Raw genomic sequence first — 17,056 nt, 5'->3', positions numbered from 1 at the left:
CGTACTATACGGTTTTTTTTTCTCTTTTCTTACCTCAAAACATGTTAACAGGCTGTTGCAGGCTTCCTTCAGTCCGCTCTTGGCGGAATGAACCTTCTCGACCACCACACCCATAAGGATACGGTGCTCGTCCATGATGGAGGCGCTTTGTAGTGCCCCCATCAGGTCATATGGCGCTCCAGGATGGACAGGAGCCACCGCTGGAAGCGAAGCACCCCCCCTCCTTCAAAGGGGGCTGCTCGCCCGACCCCGGAGCCATATGGGTCTCCGAAATCGTATTTGGCTGAGGGCCGAACTGGATACGGCCCTCTTCGCCAGTCTCCATGGGAATTGACTCCCCCATGTGTGCGGCAGTGAAGGTCCCGCCTTGTGGCGCCTCCTGGACAATGTCCGGGGCTCCTCCTTTCGGAGCGGTCCTCCGGGATAACACTTCGGTGTCATCCCTGGCCCCGGGGGAGTAAGCAGGCGGTGGCAACATGCTCGCCATATCCGACGGAGCCAACGAACCTCTAGATGAGGATCGCTGGATAAGGTCACGAGCCGGACTACAATAGTGTGAATTAACCATGTTAGAATAATAAAAAGAAAGGGCTGGATATGCACATAAATAAGCCATGTCACTTACGATGCGGCCTGGGGCCTAGTACGGGGGTGACGTTCTGGACTACTATCAGCATCCCACACGGTGTTGACCGCTAGGGCACCCTTCCCCTTTTTGGGCGCTCGCGCCTCCAGATGTGTCGAGGCCACCCTTTTCTTCTTCTTCTCCTCCTCGGGAGGAGGGTTATTTTCTTGCTCCTCCTCCTCTTCCTCGTCGTTGTCCTCAGGGACAGAGGAATGGGCCTCATCGTCTTCGGACGCCGCGTCTGAAGTGCCCTTGCAACGGGGGCCGCTCTTGGCCCCCTTGGCTTTCTTCTTGGCCTTCTTCTCCGGCGCCGTATATGGCGCCAACACCAGCATCTTCGCCAGGAGCGGGATGACTGGTTCTTCGGGCATTGGAGCCGGACACTGGATCCGCTTCGCCTTCTCCATCCAGTCCCGAGGAAGCAACGCTAAAGTCTCAGACATCATCCTCAAAACATTTAAGTTGGGAGTACATCAAAAGTAACATACCTTGCTGGCGGGGCGGTTACAATTGTGACCACGGTCTGAGTCCGTGGCCGGTGGCCTCTCATTGCCCTTAAAGAGCAACTTCCAGGCCCCTTCGTGAGAAGTATCGAAGAGCCTTTTCAGGGTCTGGTGCTTCTTCGAATTGAATTCCCATAAAGGGCGGCTGTGGCGCTGGCACGGAAGAATTCGGCGGATTAGCATCACCTGGATAACGTCGACGAGCTTGATGTCCTTGGTCACCATGCTTTGAACGCGCGTCTGCAGCGCTATCACCTCGTCAGGTGCACACCAGTCTGGACTCTTCTCGACCCAGGAGGTGAGTCGCATGGGAGCGCTGGAGCGGAATTCAGCAGCAGCGGCCTAGGTGGTGCCGCAAGGTTCTGTAATATAGAACCACTGCTTCTGCCATTCCTTTACTATCTCAACAAAGGTGCCTTTGGGCCATGAGACATTGGATAGCTTGCTCACCATGGCCCCTCCGCACTCCGCGTGCTATCCCTCCACCACCTTCGGCTTCACGTTGAAGACTTTGAGCCACAGCCCGAAGTGGGGATGGACGCGGAGGAAGGCCTCGCACACGACGATGAACGCCGAGATGTTGAGGAAGGAATTCGGGAATAGATCATGGAAATCTATCCCGTAGTAGTACATCAGCCCGCGGATGAAGGGGTGGAGTGGAAACCCTAGCCCGCGGAAGAAATGGGGGATGAATACAGAATACTACCCTCTCTGTGGGCTCCGGCGTGGGGACAACTTGTCCCTCGGCTGGCAGACGATGGGCGATCTCCTTCGCCAAATATCCACCCGCCCGGAGCTTAGTAATGTCCTCCTCCTTAACGGAGGAGACCATCCACTAGCCCTGACCACCAGATCCAGACATGGTTGCTTGAGTGTAAAGGAGATAAGAACTCGGGCGCTGGAGCTTGAGATCAGAAAGTCATAGACGGAGAGAGGGCGTGAGGAAAGGAGGGGTGAATCCTTATCCCCTTATAAAGGCAGCAAATATTAAACGCCTCCTCACTCGCCTTAGGATTCGCCTATTCCCTAGGGGTGTATAAACGGCATGGTTGAGTTACCCATGCCCGCATTGATGGGAATCCCGCAATAAGAGGACACGATCTCTGTTTTGACAAGACGTGCCAATAACAACCACGTCTTGAAGCGTAGAATGGCAGAAGAAAAACGGTTCAAAATTATAACCGGACAGACGCTACAAAGTGTTGGAAAAAAGCTGTCAGCAGATTAGATCTGTGCAAATATTATATTCTCTCTGCGGTTCTGTATGGTGTGTGTAACAGGTCCGGATACACTTACTTCGTCCAAAGACTATTCTGGAGTTCGTAAGGAGGGAACCCGCCTTGCAATGCCGAAGACAAATCTACGCGCCGGACTCCTCGTCATTGAAGCCAGGTTCAGGGGCTACTGAGGGAGTCCTGGACTAAGGGGTCCTCGGGCGTCCGACCTGTTATTCATGGGCCGGACTCATGGGTTGTGAGGACATGAAGGCCGAAGACTACACCGTGTCAGGATTGGACTCTACTTGGCGTGGAAGGCAAGCTTGGTGACCAAAGATTCCTTCTTATGTAACCGACTCCATGTAAACCCTAGATCCCTTCGGTGTCTATATAAACCGAAGGGGATAGTCCGGAAAGGACAACATATATACTCATTACCATATTCATAGACTAGGCTTCTAGGGTTTAGCCATTACGATCTCATGGTAGATCAACTCTTGTAACACCCATATTCATCAATATCAATCAAGCAGGACATAGGGTATTACCTCCATAGAGTGGGCCTGAACCTGGGTAAACATTGTGTACCCTGTCTCCTGTTACCATCGATCTTAGACGCACGGTTCGGGACCCCCTACCTGAGATCCGCCGGTTTTGACACCGACAGGGGAGAAACCTTCTATCTTGTATCTTCATGGCCCACCAGTCTGGTCCACGTCACATAGCCTGGACGCCCGAGGACCCCCTAATCCAAGACTCCCTTAGTAGCCCCTAAACCAGGCTTCAATGACGATGTGTCCGGCGCGCAGATTGTCTTCGACATTGCAAGGCGGGTTCCTCCTCCGAATACTCCACAGTAGTTGAACAAAAGAAACATATTCGGCTCTATACAATAATTACAACCCTGAATCGTGAGGGAAAAATACTTAAACAAAAATAGGTCATGTCTTCTGACAAGTTTTTCCGCGAGGTATTGTGTTCCGGTCTTATTATTGTTTCGAACCGTTTTTCAGCCCCATCCCGTTTCGCGTTTCGAGATGCAACTCCCAGTGAAATGTCTCGTCAAAGTAGAGATCGTGTCCCCTTATTGCAGGATTTTCATCAATAAGGGCTTGGGTAATCCAATCGTGCCATCCGCCCAACCCCTTGTGTCGTGGAATTGTCACGGCAGATGTCCTAGAGAAAGGACTTAGTCGTAGGGCCATCGCAACTAGGAAGCTTAAAGGGGTTAATCGGGACAAAGGACACGAGAGGTTTTATACTAGTTCGGCCCCTTACGATGATGGTAAAAGCCTACGTCTAGTTGTGTTGGTATTGCTGGGGGTTTCGATCACCAAGAGGCTTAACTCGCCGGCTTGGTTATCGATCTCTTGTTTCTTGCCCTAAACCGCCACCGGGTCGTCCCCTTATATACACGGGTTGACGCCTGGTGGTCGACAGAGTCCCGGCCGGCTCATAATCATGTCTGGCTTGGTGACTTCCTTTACATGCCTTTCTTTACAAGTCTTTCCTTACATACGGCGGTTCATAGTACCGGGCCTTAAACCGCCTCCAGGCCTTTGGTCTTTCTATAAGATTTGACAAACTATCATCTTGAATGTTTACTGGGCTTCTTGTGTAACCCGCCATTGGGGCTGACCCGGCCCCTCCTGGGCGGGTCATAACTGATAGCTACATCCCCAACATTAGGCTCCAGGTTGACTTTGAACTTAGTTCTTTGTCAATCTTCAATACTTAGACAAAAATCCATCTTCTTATCCCCACAGAAATTTTTTTAACCCGCCATGATGTCATCTTTTGAAAATGCAAAAAACTTTTATGACGTCATCTCCCAACAGATCTTCATCATTAATGTCTCCCAAGAACCGAGGCGTCTGTGTAGTTGGATAACCATTATTCGGCTATCACTCGATTTGCGCGCCCGCCTGTTCACATTTTCCTTATAAATAGGCACGCTTCGGCCTTCCTCATTCCTCTCCCTCTCTGCGTCTTCTTCCTCTCGCAACCCTCCTGCTGCTTGAGCCTCACCACCGTCGCGCTTCTCCTTCATCTCCGTCGACCTTGGCCGCTGCATCAACTCGAATCGGTCCAGAGAAACAACGGCGATCTCCGTAGAAGACCTGCGACTGTAAGTGTTCTTCCTTTTGTTTCTCAGATCTGCATTAGGGTTTCCAGGCTCCTGTGTGTTCTTCATATTTCATCGTAGTTCTTCCACTGCAAGCCTCTTCTTGATCCAAAAAGACATATATGCTTGTGCGGTAGCGTTTTTGTGCCTACTCTTGATGCCCACGGATCCCTTTCTCTGGTTCAAAGGTCCCATTAGAACCCATAGATTTATCTGCGCTAAACTTTTTAGGTGTAGAATTTTTTTTCATGTTGAATAACCATTTGATCTGGAATAACACCAAGCAGTTGGGAAACCTGTTTGTCTCAACACTTAGCTGATTTCGCTTTTCTCAAATATCTGTAGTCATGGCGGCTTACTGTGCCGGCTTACTTTTCCTTATATAGCATTAGCCCTTAACTAAGATGCCATTACTTCCCTGCATTATCATCATTTAACTGTTAATTTCATCATTGAATTGAACCGGCATGTTTCCTTTCTTTTCAGTTCATCTTTGAACATCATGCCGTCAAAAGCACCAACCATCTGTAACTGGGTTCCCTCAACTATAACTGAGGAACGTTTGAAGGAGTTCTTCACCATAGGATTTCTGCCAGGAAAAGACGTCATGTCTTACCGTCCTCCTAACCCGGACGAAGAACGACCCAATCCAAGGGCCGGTGAAGTGATTGTTTTTACTGACCATATGAACCGTGGCTTCTCACCGCCCGGCTCAAAGTTCTTCAGAGAGGTCCTCCACTTTTTCAAACTCCACCCTCAAGATATTGGGCCCAATTCCATATCTAACATCTGTAACTTCCAAGTGCTCTATGAGGTGTATCTTCAACAAGAGCCGACCGTGGAGCTGTTTAGAGAATACTTTTATCTGAACCGGCAAAACAAGTGCACCAACGGCCTTAGCTTAGAGCTTGGAGACATCTCAATTCAACGCTAGCAGGGCACTGTCTTCCCCCTCATAGTCTTGCCGAGTCATCCAAAAGACTGGAATCAGACTTGGTTTTACTGCCAAGACATTTTACCGGCAGACGAGAGGCCACTGCCGGGTTATCGCCCCGAACGTCTTGACTCCATGTTCGCGCTCCCTGACAAGCTCACTGCCGCTGAACGTAGAAAGCTGATACCATCCATCAAAAGGATTAATGCTCTGTTAGGGAACGGGTTAACTGGAGTTGATCTGACCCACTGCTGGATCTCATGGTGGGTCATCCCTCTAAGTCGTCGGTCAAAGCTGATGTATGAGTATGGCGGAGGCCCGGATGACTCTCTTCGTCACAACCTCGCTCAATTAACAGAAGAAGATATTGTTTCAATGTCAACCCTTCTGGTGAACGGGAAATACGAAGATTGCAGTATTGTCGGGTTAAACCCCTTCTGCAAGCTTAACCCGGTGCCAGAAGTAAGGATATTATGATCTCTTCTCCTTTGTATTTTTCCCAGTCGTATTGTTTAATACTTGCCTGACCTTTTCGTCGTGTTTTTACCTGTCTGCAGGCCAACTCTGACTTCTGGAAAGTTAAATATGACCACGAGGCTGCCAAGAAAACGAGAGCCGCCATAAACGCCAAGAAAACGACCCGGAGGTCGAAAAAGAAGAAGAACACTACTGAAGATTGGATGAAGCTTGACGATACATCTGAGTTGGAGGTAGCCCTTGATTCCCTTGGCCAATTTTTTAATAATCTTATTAACACTGATCATTACCAGGATGACACTGGGGCCAGTCAGGCCATGGAAGAAGAGGTAACTATTATTTCCTCCGACTCAGAGCCCTTGCCAAGACAAAAAATTCGACGAGTGATCCGTAAAGTAAGGTTTTCTAACCATTTAGCTCACTTGGATCCCAACTTTATTTTGAAAAAGCAGCAACATGAGAGCCGCCGTCAAGCCCAGACCGAAGACGAACCGGCTGTTGTTCTTCAACAAATGCCTCAGAAGCGCCGGAATGAGGTTTACTTCTTTTGTCCTTAACTCTGTTTAGTGGATCCTTTCCCTTGCATTACTTTAACTTTATTTTATCTTTTCAGGAGGTGTCTCGCTCTTCTGGCGACTCATCGCAGACTCAATTTCCGACCTTCAAGACTGCCCCTGGGTACTGAAAAATCCTCCTTTTTTCCGGGTTGTTCAAATTGTATTTTTATACTGTCAGTTCTGCAACATTTCTCTTAGTGGCCAAGCTAAGTCCAAGAAGGCAAAGCCAGCTAAACCGGCAGAAGACCCGACAATGCTTGCATCTGACCCGGCCAGGCCATCTTCTCCTCCATTAACTGACGCGCCAGAAGACCCGCCTGTCAATGCAGAAGCAAATCCTCCTGAGCCGTCGTTTGATGAGACCATTGTGCCCTTCCGCAACTGGACCATCAAGCTCAGCCAACCCGCCATCACCGTCTACACAAGATGTTTTTATCACCGGGAGCCGTTTTATTGAGCCGGGGAATCCAACTGTGCTGGCTCGCCACATGGCGAAACAAGAGGCACTGGAGAGGCAGAAAGTGCGCTTTGACGTTGCCAATTATGATCATCTAAATGCCAACGATATTTTATCCGGCTATCTCAGCCATGTGCACTCCAGTCGCGACTCTGAGATTGAAATGGTCAAACAGTTGTAGTTGAAATACGAGGTATGTTCTCCCGGCTTATCTCTATTCCTCCAGCCCCCAAGTCTTCAGATTATGATAGAACCGGAATGATCTGTAGAATTTATAATATAGGCCAAGACCTTTACCTTTGAAACTTTTCTTGAATTCACTAAAATAGAACAAAGCTTCACCTGTAGTCCCCAAGGGCCGGTTCCTTTTGATCATAAATGAGCCGGTACTTTAAATTGTTTTGTACCATATTCAAGGGACTTAATACTCCGGCTTAACCTTGGAAACTTGCTGAACTGCATACATTAGCCCCCAAGTACCAAGTGTTGTTACTTTGTCAAGTACTTGGGACTTAAAGTATGTCTTTAGAGTCATAAAAATTTGTTTTGGCATACATTAGCCCCCAAGTGTCAAGTGGTTTTTTGTAAAGTACTTGAGACTTGAATCTTGATTTTTGAACTTTAAGCAAAATCTTGACTCATCTGAGTGTTTTTTGTAGAATGCCTTATCTGAACTGAACTCGTAGTTGACTGATGCGAAGACCCGGCTAGCGAGTCAGGAGGCAGAAATAAAATCTGCTAAATCCAAACTGCAAATAAGTCTCTCTGAGATGGAAAATTTAAAGACCAACTTCACCGCCAAGAAGAAAACCTAGGCAGAGGAAAAAACGCTTCTGACACAACGTGCCGAAAAGGCCGAAGCAGCCCCTGAAGAGGTTTCAACAGAACTGAACGGTTTAAAGGGATGGGTGTCTCAAATGGTGGCCGCCATCTTTGGTAAGCCGTCTGTTTTTAATCTTGTGTAATTTTTACTGATCCGGAATATAAGCCGCCAGCTGACTTTGTGTATAAAATATGTGCAGGCCCACGAAGCAAAAACCTGAGCCAAGATCCTTTGATTAAACTAAAGGCAGTGTATACCTTAGTAGAACAACTGTATATTGGCGCACAACGGGCACTTGCCGCCATCTCTCCTGCCAATCAAGGACCCAACCGGCTCAACGATGTCTTGAGAAACTGTCAATCCTGCCTGCCAGATTTCAAGAAGTGAAGCGCTCCTGTGCGCGAGCCGGAGCTTTGACTGCCCTGAGCCGCTCCAAGGCTTGGGTGCCAGACCTAGACCCGGCAGACGTGGCCAGATGCTATCCCACCGTGAAGGAAGACGGATCTCCCTTTGAGCAGGATGACTTCATGGCTTGCGTTCGCGGAGTCCGACCTCAGGCAACTACCATTGGAGATGACACCAAGATCGACAAATACCAGCCGGGTTTTGATGTTGAAAATAAGAAGATGGCGACTCCCTCGTACAAGGTGACAGATTTGATCCTGCCTGTAAGAGAAAATACATTTGCCCCGGAAGTTGACCCAGCCGGCCTGATCGACGAAGAAGCCGAATTTGTCGCCGTGAATGGTTTTGACTAGTCAAAACCCAGCTTCCAGCCAACAGAGGGCGGTGAACCGGCGAGGGAGGAGCAATAATCATCTTCATGGGTTTATAAAAACCTTGTAATAGTTTTAGCTATGAAAACACTATGCTTTGCTTATGCCCTCGCGCATAAAACACTTATATGTGATTCTGTGTTTCCTGATGTCAATATGTGCATCCTACTTATGGTTGTCCCTGTAATATTTCAGCTCTGTTCCTGTAGATACAATGGAAAAGACTGGCTTGGTGGCTTAGTACCGAATGGGTTAGAACACCCGGCTTATAGCCAATATGTTTACCATAATAAAAAATGGAAACAGAAAAAAGAGAACAAGGCTGAAACTAACCCGTTGGTTAATGTAGCAGGCAATTGCGTATAAACAATAACCATACATGTACCTTTGATCCTTAGACCACCGGTTTAAATGACCCAGGTAATGAAGTTGATAACTCAAATCTTTTTGAGAAGTCAATGCTTCTGAATACTCAATGATCATCATACCTTGGTGGCTTTGTTGTCAGATAGTCTAGCCGGCGAAGAAGACCAGGCTAATTATTTGTAATATTGAGACAAAAAAAAATTAAAAGGCAAACAACAGATAATAAGTATAATTTAACCTTGTATTGAAAAGGTTGGGGGCTTCTGATTCGAATACGATCAGTAAACCGGACCAAAGGGGTTAAGCTAAGGTTCGAATACGACCATATAGCCCCCAGTGGCTTTGGCATTGCACCGATCAAGAGGGTACCGACAGCTATGTTCTCCTTGGTTCGAATACGACCTATGTTTGAACAGGAAGCCCCCAAATGACCTTGAGAGGTTTTTAACGACCCTGATTCAAATACGATCCAAGTCGGACCTAAAAGGGGTTAAGCTATGATTCGGATATGATCAAGAAGCCCCCAAGTGAGTTTGGCCTTGAGCCGATCAAGAGGGTTACGATAGCTATGTTCTCTTTGGTTCGAATACGACCTATGTTTGAACAGGAAGCCCCCAAGTGACCATGAGATTGCAGCTAGATTCGAATACGATTATAAGCTGGACCAAAAAAGGTTAGACTTGATTCGAATATGATCAGCTCCTTAATAGTCAGTTAAAAATAAAACATGACAAAGATACGTAATCTTTTGAAAAGAAAAGGAGACCGATGGTCCTGCTTTATTACTTGTCATGGTATATACAATGTTAAAGTATGTACATGATGAGAGCCGGTGGCTCAGGTGTAGTATGGCCGAAGTTGAGAAATGTTCCACGGCCCGCGGGTCTCCTCCTCCGACTTACGTGAGTCTTTGTGCTCTCGAACGTCAATGAGGTAATATGACCCGTTGTTTAAGCTCCTGCTGACCACAAAGGGTCCTTCCCAAGGTGGGGATAACTTGTGTGCATCTGACACATCCTGGATGAGCCGGAGCACCAGGTCGCCTTCCTGAAAAGTTCTGGACTTAACCCGGCGACTGTGATAACGACGCAGGTCCTGTTGATAAATTGTTGATCGAGCCGCTGCTAAGTCTCTTTCTTCATCTAACAAGTCGAGTGCATCCTGTCTAGCTTGTTCATTATTAGCTTCAACATAAGCCGCCACGCGGGGCGAGTCATGACGGATGTCACTAGGCAACACTGCTTCTGCTCCATACACCACGAAAAAAGGTGTGTAACCTGTAGACATGTTAGGTGTGGTGTTGATACTCCACAGCACCGGGGGTAATTCCTCTACCCAACAACTCGGTGTTCGCTGTAAGGGAACCATAAGCCGGGGCTTGAGACCTTTTAAAATTTCCTAATTTGCTCTCTCAGCTTGACCATTAGATTGAGGATGAGCTACGGAAGAAACATCAAGCCGAATATGTTCACGTTGACAAAACTCCTCCATAGCCCCTTGGGATAAATTAGTGCCATTGTCCGTGATAATGCTATGTGGAAAACCAAAATGGAAGATCACCTTTTTCATGAACTGAACCGCCATGGCCGTGTCACACTTACTTACCGCCTCCGCCTCAACCCACTTAGTGAATTTATCAACTGCCACCAAGAGATGTGTCTTTTTATCCTTAGACCTTTTGAAAGGTCCCACCATGTCAAGCCCCTAGACCGCAAACAGCCAAGTGATTGGAATCATCTGGAGCTCTTGAGCCGGCACATGTGCTCGTCGTGTGAACTTTTGACATCCATCACATCTGCTGACCAAATCCTCTGCATCAGCGTGAGCCGTCAACCAGTAAAAACCATGACGAAAAGCCTTGGCCACCAGAGATTTTGACCCGGCGTGATGACCACAATCGCCTTCATAGATCTCACGAAGTATTTCTTGGCCATCTTCGGGGGAAACACACCGCTGAAACGCTCCAGAGACGGTGCGATGGTATAGTTCTCCATCTGAAATCGTCATTGACTTAGACCGCCGGGTTATTTGTCGAGCCAGAGTCTCATCTGCTAGCAACTCTCCCGGGTCATGTAAGCCAAGAACGGTACTATCCAATCTGGGATGACATGAAGAGCCGCCACCAACCGCGCCTCCGGGTCAGGAACGGCTAAATCTTCTTCTATGGGTGTCGGTGTCAAAACCGGTGGATCTCGGGTAGGGGGTTCCAAACTGTGCGTCTAGGCCGGATGGTAACAGGAGGCAAGGGACACAAAGTTTTACCCAGGTTCGGGCCCTCTCGATGGAGGTAAAACCCTATGTCCTGCTTGATTAATATTGATGATATGGGTAGTACAAGAGTAGATCTACCACGAGATCAGAGAGGCTAAACCCTAGAAGCTAGCCTATGGTATGATTGTTGATGTGTATGTTGTCCTACGGACTAAAACCCTCCGGTTTATATAGACACCGAAGAGGGTTAGGGTTACATAGAGTCGGTTATAATGGTAGGAGATCTGAACATCCGTATCGCCAAGCTTGCCTTCCACGCCAAGGAAAGTCCCTTCCGGACACGGGACGGAGTCTTCAATCTTGTATCTTCATAGTCCAGGAGTCCGGCTGAAGGTATAGTTCGGCTATCCGAACACCCCCTAATCCAGGACTCCCTCAGTAGCCCCTGAACCAGGCCTCAATGTCGACGAGTCCGGCGCACAGATTGTCTTCGCCATTGCAAGGCGGGTTCCTCCTCCAAGTACTTCATAGAAGATTTTGAACACAAAGATAGTGTCCGGCTCTGCAAAATAAGTTTCCACATATTGCCATAGAGAGAATAATATTTACACAAATCTAATCTGCTGACGTATTCCGTAGTGTGACATCACACCACGGCCAAGCTTTTATTCGAACTGTTTTACTGTCCCATCTTAGCGTGTTGTGCGAGGCGATTTCCTTGGCACGTCTTGTTAAAGCAGAGATCGTGTCCCCTTATTCTGGGATTCTTCATCAATATGGGCGTGGGTAACCCAACCACGCCATTGATTACGGCGCTTGGAGATAAGCGAGTTTTACCAGGCTGGTGGGGACATATAGTCGCATCCACCCATATAAGGGGATAAGGATCCACCTTTTCACCCACGCCTTCTTCCTCCTTTGCCTATCCATTCTTGCGCACTCGAGCTCCAGCGCCCAAGTCCGCACTACCACATCAACCTTCTCCAGTCATGTCCGGAGCGGGACGCAAGTGGATGGTCTCCTCCGTCACGGAGGGACACATCAAAAAGCTGAGGAAGGCCGGGTATCTGGCTAGCGACATCGCGCACCGGCTTCCTGAAAAGGGGCAGCTCATCCCCACTCCTAGGCCCCATGAGAGGGTGGTATTCCTCCCCCATTTCCTCTGCGGACTAGGCTTCCCTCTGCATCCATTTGTCCGGGGGCTCATGTTCTACTACGGCCTGGATTTCCACGATCTGGCCCCGAACTTCGTCCTTAACATCTCGGCGTTCATCGTCGTGTGCGAGGCGTTCCTCCGCATCCGCCCCCATTTCGTCCTATGGCTTAAGACTTTCAACGTCAAGCCGAAGGTGGTGCGTGGCAACCATGCGGAGCGCGGAGGTGCCATGGTGGGCAAGATGGCCAACGTCTTATGGCTTGAGGGCTCCTTTGTGGAGACCCTGAAGGGGTGGCAATCGGGGTGGTTTTATATCACCGAGCCGCGCGACCCTAAGTGGGTCGCAGCCCCTGAGTTCCGGTCCGGACCCCCAACACGGCTCACGTCCTGGAAAGAGACGGGCCTGTCGCGGGGCAACCAAAAGGAGGTGACCGGACTGCAAACATGCATCCATTCCCTGGTGAACAAGCAGCTCAGGCTTGTCAATGTAGTCCAGGTTATGCTCATCCGCCTGAGCCTCCCGTGTCAACAACGGGCCTTCAATCTGTGGGAGTTCAATCCAGCACAGCACCGAACTCTGAGCAAGCTCTTCGACACGACGTACGAAGATGCCTGGAAGGTGCTTTTCAAAGGCGTCGAGGCTCCCTCATCCGCTACTGAGAATCGCGGATTCAGCGCGCAGCGTCATGCTAGCGCGGTAAGTTTTTTGTACCTTTTACAGGGCACTACTTTTTAATAGTTTAACTCTGTGTGGGATCTAAACTCCCTTACCTTTGACAGGATTGGCAGGCGAAGTCCGGACGGATCGACTGTCTGGCCCCTTTGCCCGAAGGCCCAGCGGACGCTCGCTTGGCGAGGCTGCTGGTTCCGGCGCCCTATGTGGTGCCGGAGAAGAAGGCCACGAAAAGGGCCATGGGGACTCGAAAGAGCGCGTGGCGCCAGGAGGTGTCGGATTCATCATCCGACGGTCCCGAAGCGCCTTCTCTCGCGAAGACGAGGAGGAAAAAGAAGAAACCTCTCCCCCTCCAGCGGGAGGAGAGAAGAAAAGGAAGGCCGCCCTCTCTGAGGAGGCCGGAGGGTCCAAGAAGGGGAAAACCCTTCCTCCGGACTACTCCACTGACGCCGACAACGGCGGAGATGAGTGGCAGCCCAGGGCCAAGCCCCTGGCAAAATCGTAAGTATCCGGATATCGGAGAATTCATAGTATTCGTTTATTGCACAGCTTTCCCTTATGTCGAATTTGCTTATGCAGCCCACCCAAAGACCGGCTCGACGCGTCGTCGAGCGGCTCACTGGACTCGTCAGATGTGAACTCGCTTCCGACGGCTTCCTCCCCCCGCCCAACGGACGACACCGAGGTGTTGTCCCAACAGGTTCCAAGCAGGGAGGAGGTGGTCCCGGAGGCGCCGCAAGGCGACCTCCCGGACTCCAGGTGTAAGGGGGATGAAACCCCCCAGGGCTCCAAGTCTGGCCCTAGGCTAGACACCGCTCCGGAACCTTCAAAGGTTCCAGAGTCTGGCGGGGGACCTCCTTCCAAGAGAAGCAAGCCCGCCGTGCCGGTGACCTCCGTCCAACCGGAGGCACCGGACAATATGTTGGAGGCGCTCCAAGGCGCCTCCATCGACGAGGGGCACCGCACTATTATGAGTGCGGTGATCCAGAAGGTTTAGTCCGCCAAGAGCGGACTGACTGAAGCTTGTACAAGCCTTTTAACAGGCTTTGAGGTAAGTAAAGAATGCGTAAATAATATTACCGCATAGACAGTAGCCCCCGATGCTCTGTTTGGCGTTCGGGAAGAAAGGCCGAATAGAGGATCAAAGAAAATTCGCAGGAGTCTAACAAAAAGGAGTCAATATGCATGTGCAGGCTTCCCTGCGGGCGTCCGTCGCACTGACTGCGGAAGTGGACGTGCTAAAGCAGAACCTCGAGCAGTCCGAGCAAGAGCTCGGGCATGCCAAGAAGCAGCTCGAGGATAATGAAGGTAAGAAATACCTTGTTGGAATTAAATATATATATATATATAAATGTGCAATTGCAAAAAATGACAGGATTATCGTGGCTATTGTAGGGGCCATGTCTGAGGTGGCGACCCTTAAGCAAGCGCTGCTCGAGGCCGAGAAGACGGCGGCCACGGAGCGCACCGAGCGGGAGAAGTATGACACCGAGGTTGGCAAGGTGCGGCAAGAGCTCCAGGATCTCATGGAAAAACATGAGAGTTTGGAGCGTGACTCAAGGACGCGAGCATCCGAGCTCGCGGCGGCTATTGAAAGTGCCAAGTCTGCCAAGGCCGAATCCCAGAAGACCCTCCAGGAGTTGGATGAGGTGAAGAAGATAGCGGTGGGTAAGGCATTCTTTATGCAAAGCAAACACATAAGCGTGGGTTACTTGTTACTTACCCGAATTCGGAGTTCTCCAGGCGCATTCGCAGATCTTCCCTGGAATGTATCCGATGCCGCCGCATTCTATCGAGCCGAGGAGGGCAGCTCGACGGAGAAGGTGTTCTGGTCTCAGTATGCTGAGGCCGGACACCCCGTGCCCCTGAGCGACCAGCTGAAGCAACTGGTCGAGCTCCACAAGGCGGCCGAACAGGCCATGAAGGGCCTCCTAGTTCGGCTGTGGCCTGGAGAGGCTCTGCCTGGGAGCTATTTTGGGCTGGTGCGGCGGCTGGTGGAGGCCTGTCCAAGGCTCGAAGTCATCAAGCGCTCCGTCTGTATTGAAGGTGCCCGTGCTAAGGTGCACTGGGGCAGGCTGGATGCGGAGAAGCTTGTGAAGGACGGGCCACCAGCGGGGAAAGAGCATCGCAAGCCCGAAAATTACTATAAGGATGTTCTGAAGGGTGCCCGCCTTGTGGCGGATGAATGTATTAGGGATGTAATTTTTGAGTAAAACTCGCTCGTGTTTGTCCTGTGCGCTGAAAACTTGTTCATATGCGCTGAGCAATGCTGCTGGAATTTAAAATATTACCTTCTGTGCGGCTGCTTATCAATACTGAGAGATGGTGAGTCGTCGGCTTCTGCCCCCTTGCCGCTAGTGCTGGGGTGTTCGGGGATAAACCTGGGCGCTCTTTTTCCCATATTTGGGTCCTTCGAGGGAGGCGCTCAGCCCAACGAAAGAGGCAATCGGACTATAATGCGTGAACACTCTCACTTAGCCATAGAATTCTATAATTTTAAATTTCGGCAAAGCCCCTAGTATTCGGAAGACCGAGTTCGGGGCGCTATCCACGCCTTGGCCGGACGGAGCCGACTCCTCGCCCTAAGCGGCATAAGTCTTTAGGGACTCGAAAAAACCTCTCGAACAGCGACCAACTCTCGCTTCATCATGACAGTCAGTTTTAGCTTTCTCCACTAAGGTGCTCGGCCCAGCTCAACCGGGGCACAATTGCAGTGGTTCTCCTAGTGCTACCTTAGCCGATATAGCGAAACGTAAGGCACCAAAACATAGGAGCCGGGCAAACCCAACTATTGACCCAAGACATGATTTGGAGCCGATTCATATAGTGCTATAAGTTCGGGGTGCCGCACTTGTGAAAGTGTTCGGACTTCTCACACCATATTGAGGGGTGCTAAAAGCCCCTGGCGTATTTTGGCCGTACCAAGTTGTACGGGTGCAACATGTCGTTAAGGAACATTTATTTATAAAAAGATAAGCAAAAAATAGACAAAAGCTATGCATTGTTTAAAAATAGCTGCGATCAAAGAAGAACGATACACGTAATGCGATAAATGAAAAGTTGGACTATTTAACATGTCTGCTCCAGGGGCAAGCTGCAGAATAGTATGCGAAACAGGTATACTGCTCGTGATAGAGACCACCTGGGATTTCCGTAATGCGGCATGGCTTGTCTGCTTCCCTGGTCCTTGCATCGTTTGTGCAGCAATTGAACTGCCGAACAGGCCTTCTAAAGAGTAGAGTCCTGGAAGTAAGAGAAAAGTAAAAAATCGGCAGCCCCTGGTGCGGTTTAAGCCGTGTTTTGGGCGTGCCGTGATGGTGCCCCTCCCCCTATGCCCATAGTATTTCCAGAGCGTAGTTATGGACGCGAAGTACTGGCGTCGCCTTTTTGCGAGGGTTGGGGTTTGGGCCGCATTGCTACGCCTACTCGGAACGTGCCAGGCGGTCTTGTTGTAGGTTACTCCGGGCGCGCTTGACGGTGTCCGGACGTTTAATGGCCGGACTGGCAAACTGCCTGGAGAGGCTTCTTTGTACTTCCGCTGCAAGGGCCGCCATGTGCTCCTCCGTTCGGAGGGAGCGTTCGGTGTTTCCATTGACCGTAATTACTCCACGAGGGCCTGGCATCTTGAGCTTAAGGTATGCATAGTGCGGTACCGCTTTGAATTTGGCGAATGCGGTTCGTCCGAGCAGTGCATGATAGCCACTGCGGAATGGGACTATGTCGAAGATCAATTCCTCGCTTCGGAAATTATCCGGGGATCCGAAGACCACTTCAAGTGTGACTGAGCCTGTACAGTTGGCCTCTACACCTGGTATTACGCCTTTAAAGGTTGTTTTGGTGGGCTTAATCCTCGAGGGATCGATGCCCATTTTTCGCACTGTATCCTGGTAAAGCAGGTTCAGGCTGCCGCCGCCGTCCATGAGGACTCTAGTGAGATGAAATCCGTCAATAATTGGGTCTAGAACCAATGCGGCAAATCCGCCATGACGGATGCTAGTGGGATGGTCTCTTCGATCAAAGGTGATCGGGCAGGAGGACCATGGGTTGAACTTTGGGGCGACTGGATCTACCGCATATACGTCCCTTAACGCGCGCTTCCGCTCCCTTTTGGGGACGTGGCTGGCGTATATCATGTTCACCGTCCGCACTTGTGGGG

The sequence above is a fragment of the Triticum urartu genome, chromosome 1 (assembly GCF_003073215.2).
Source record: "Triticum urartu cultivar G1812 chromosome 1, Tu2.1, whole genome shotgun sequence".
Lineage (NCBI taxonomy): Eukaryota > Viridiplantae > Streptophyta > Magnoliopsida > Poales > Poaceae > Triticum > Triticum urartu.
Note: the sequence above shows the minus strand (reverse complement) of the source record.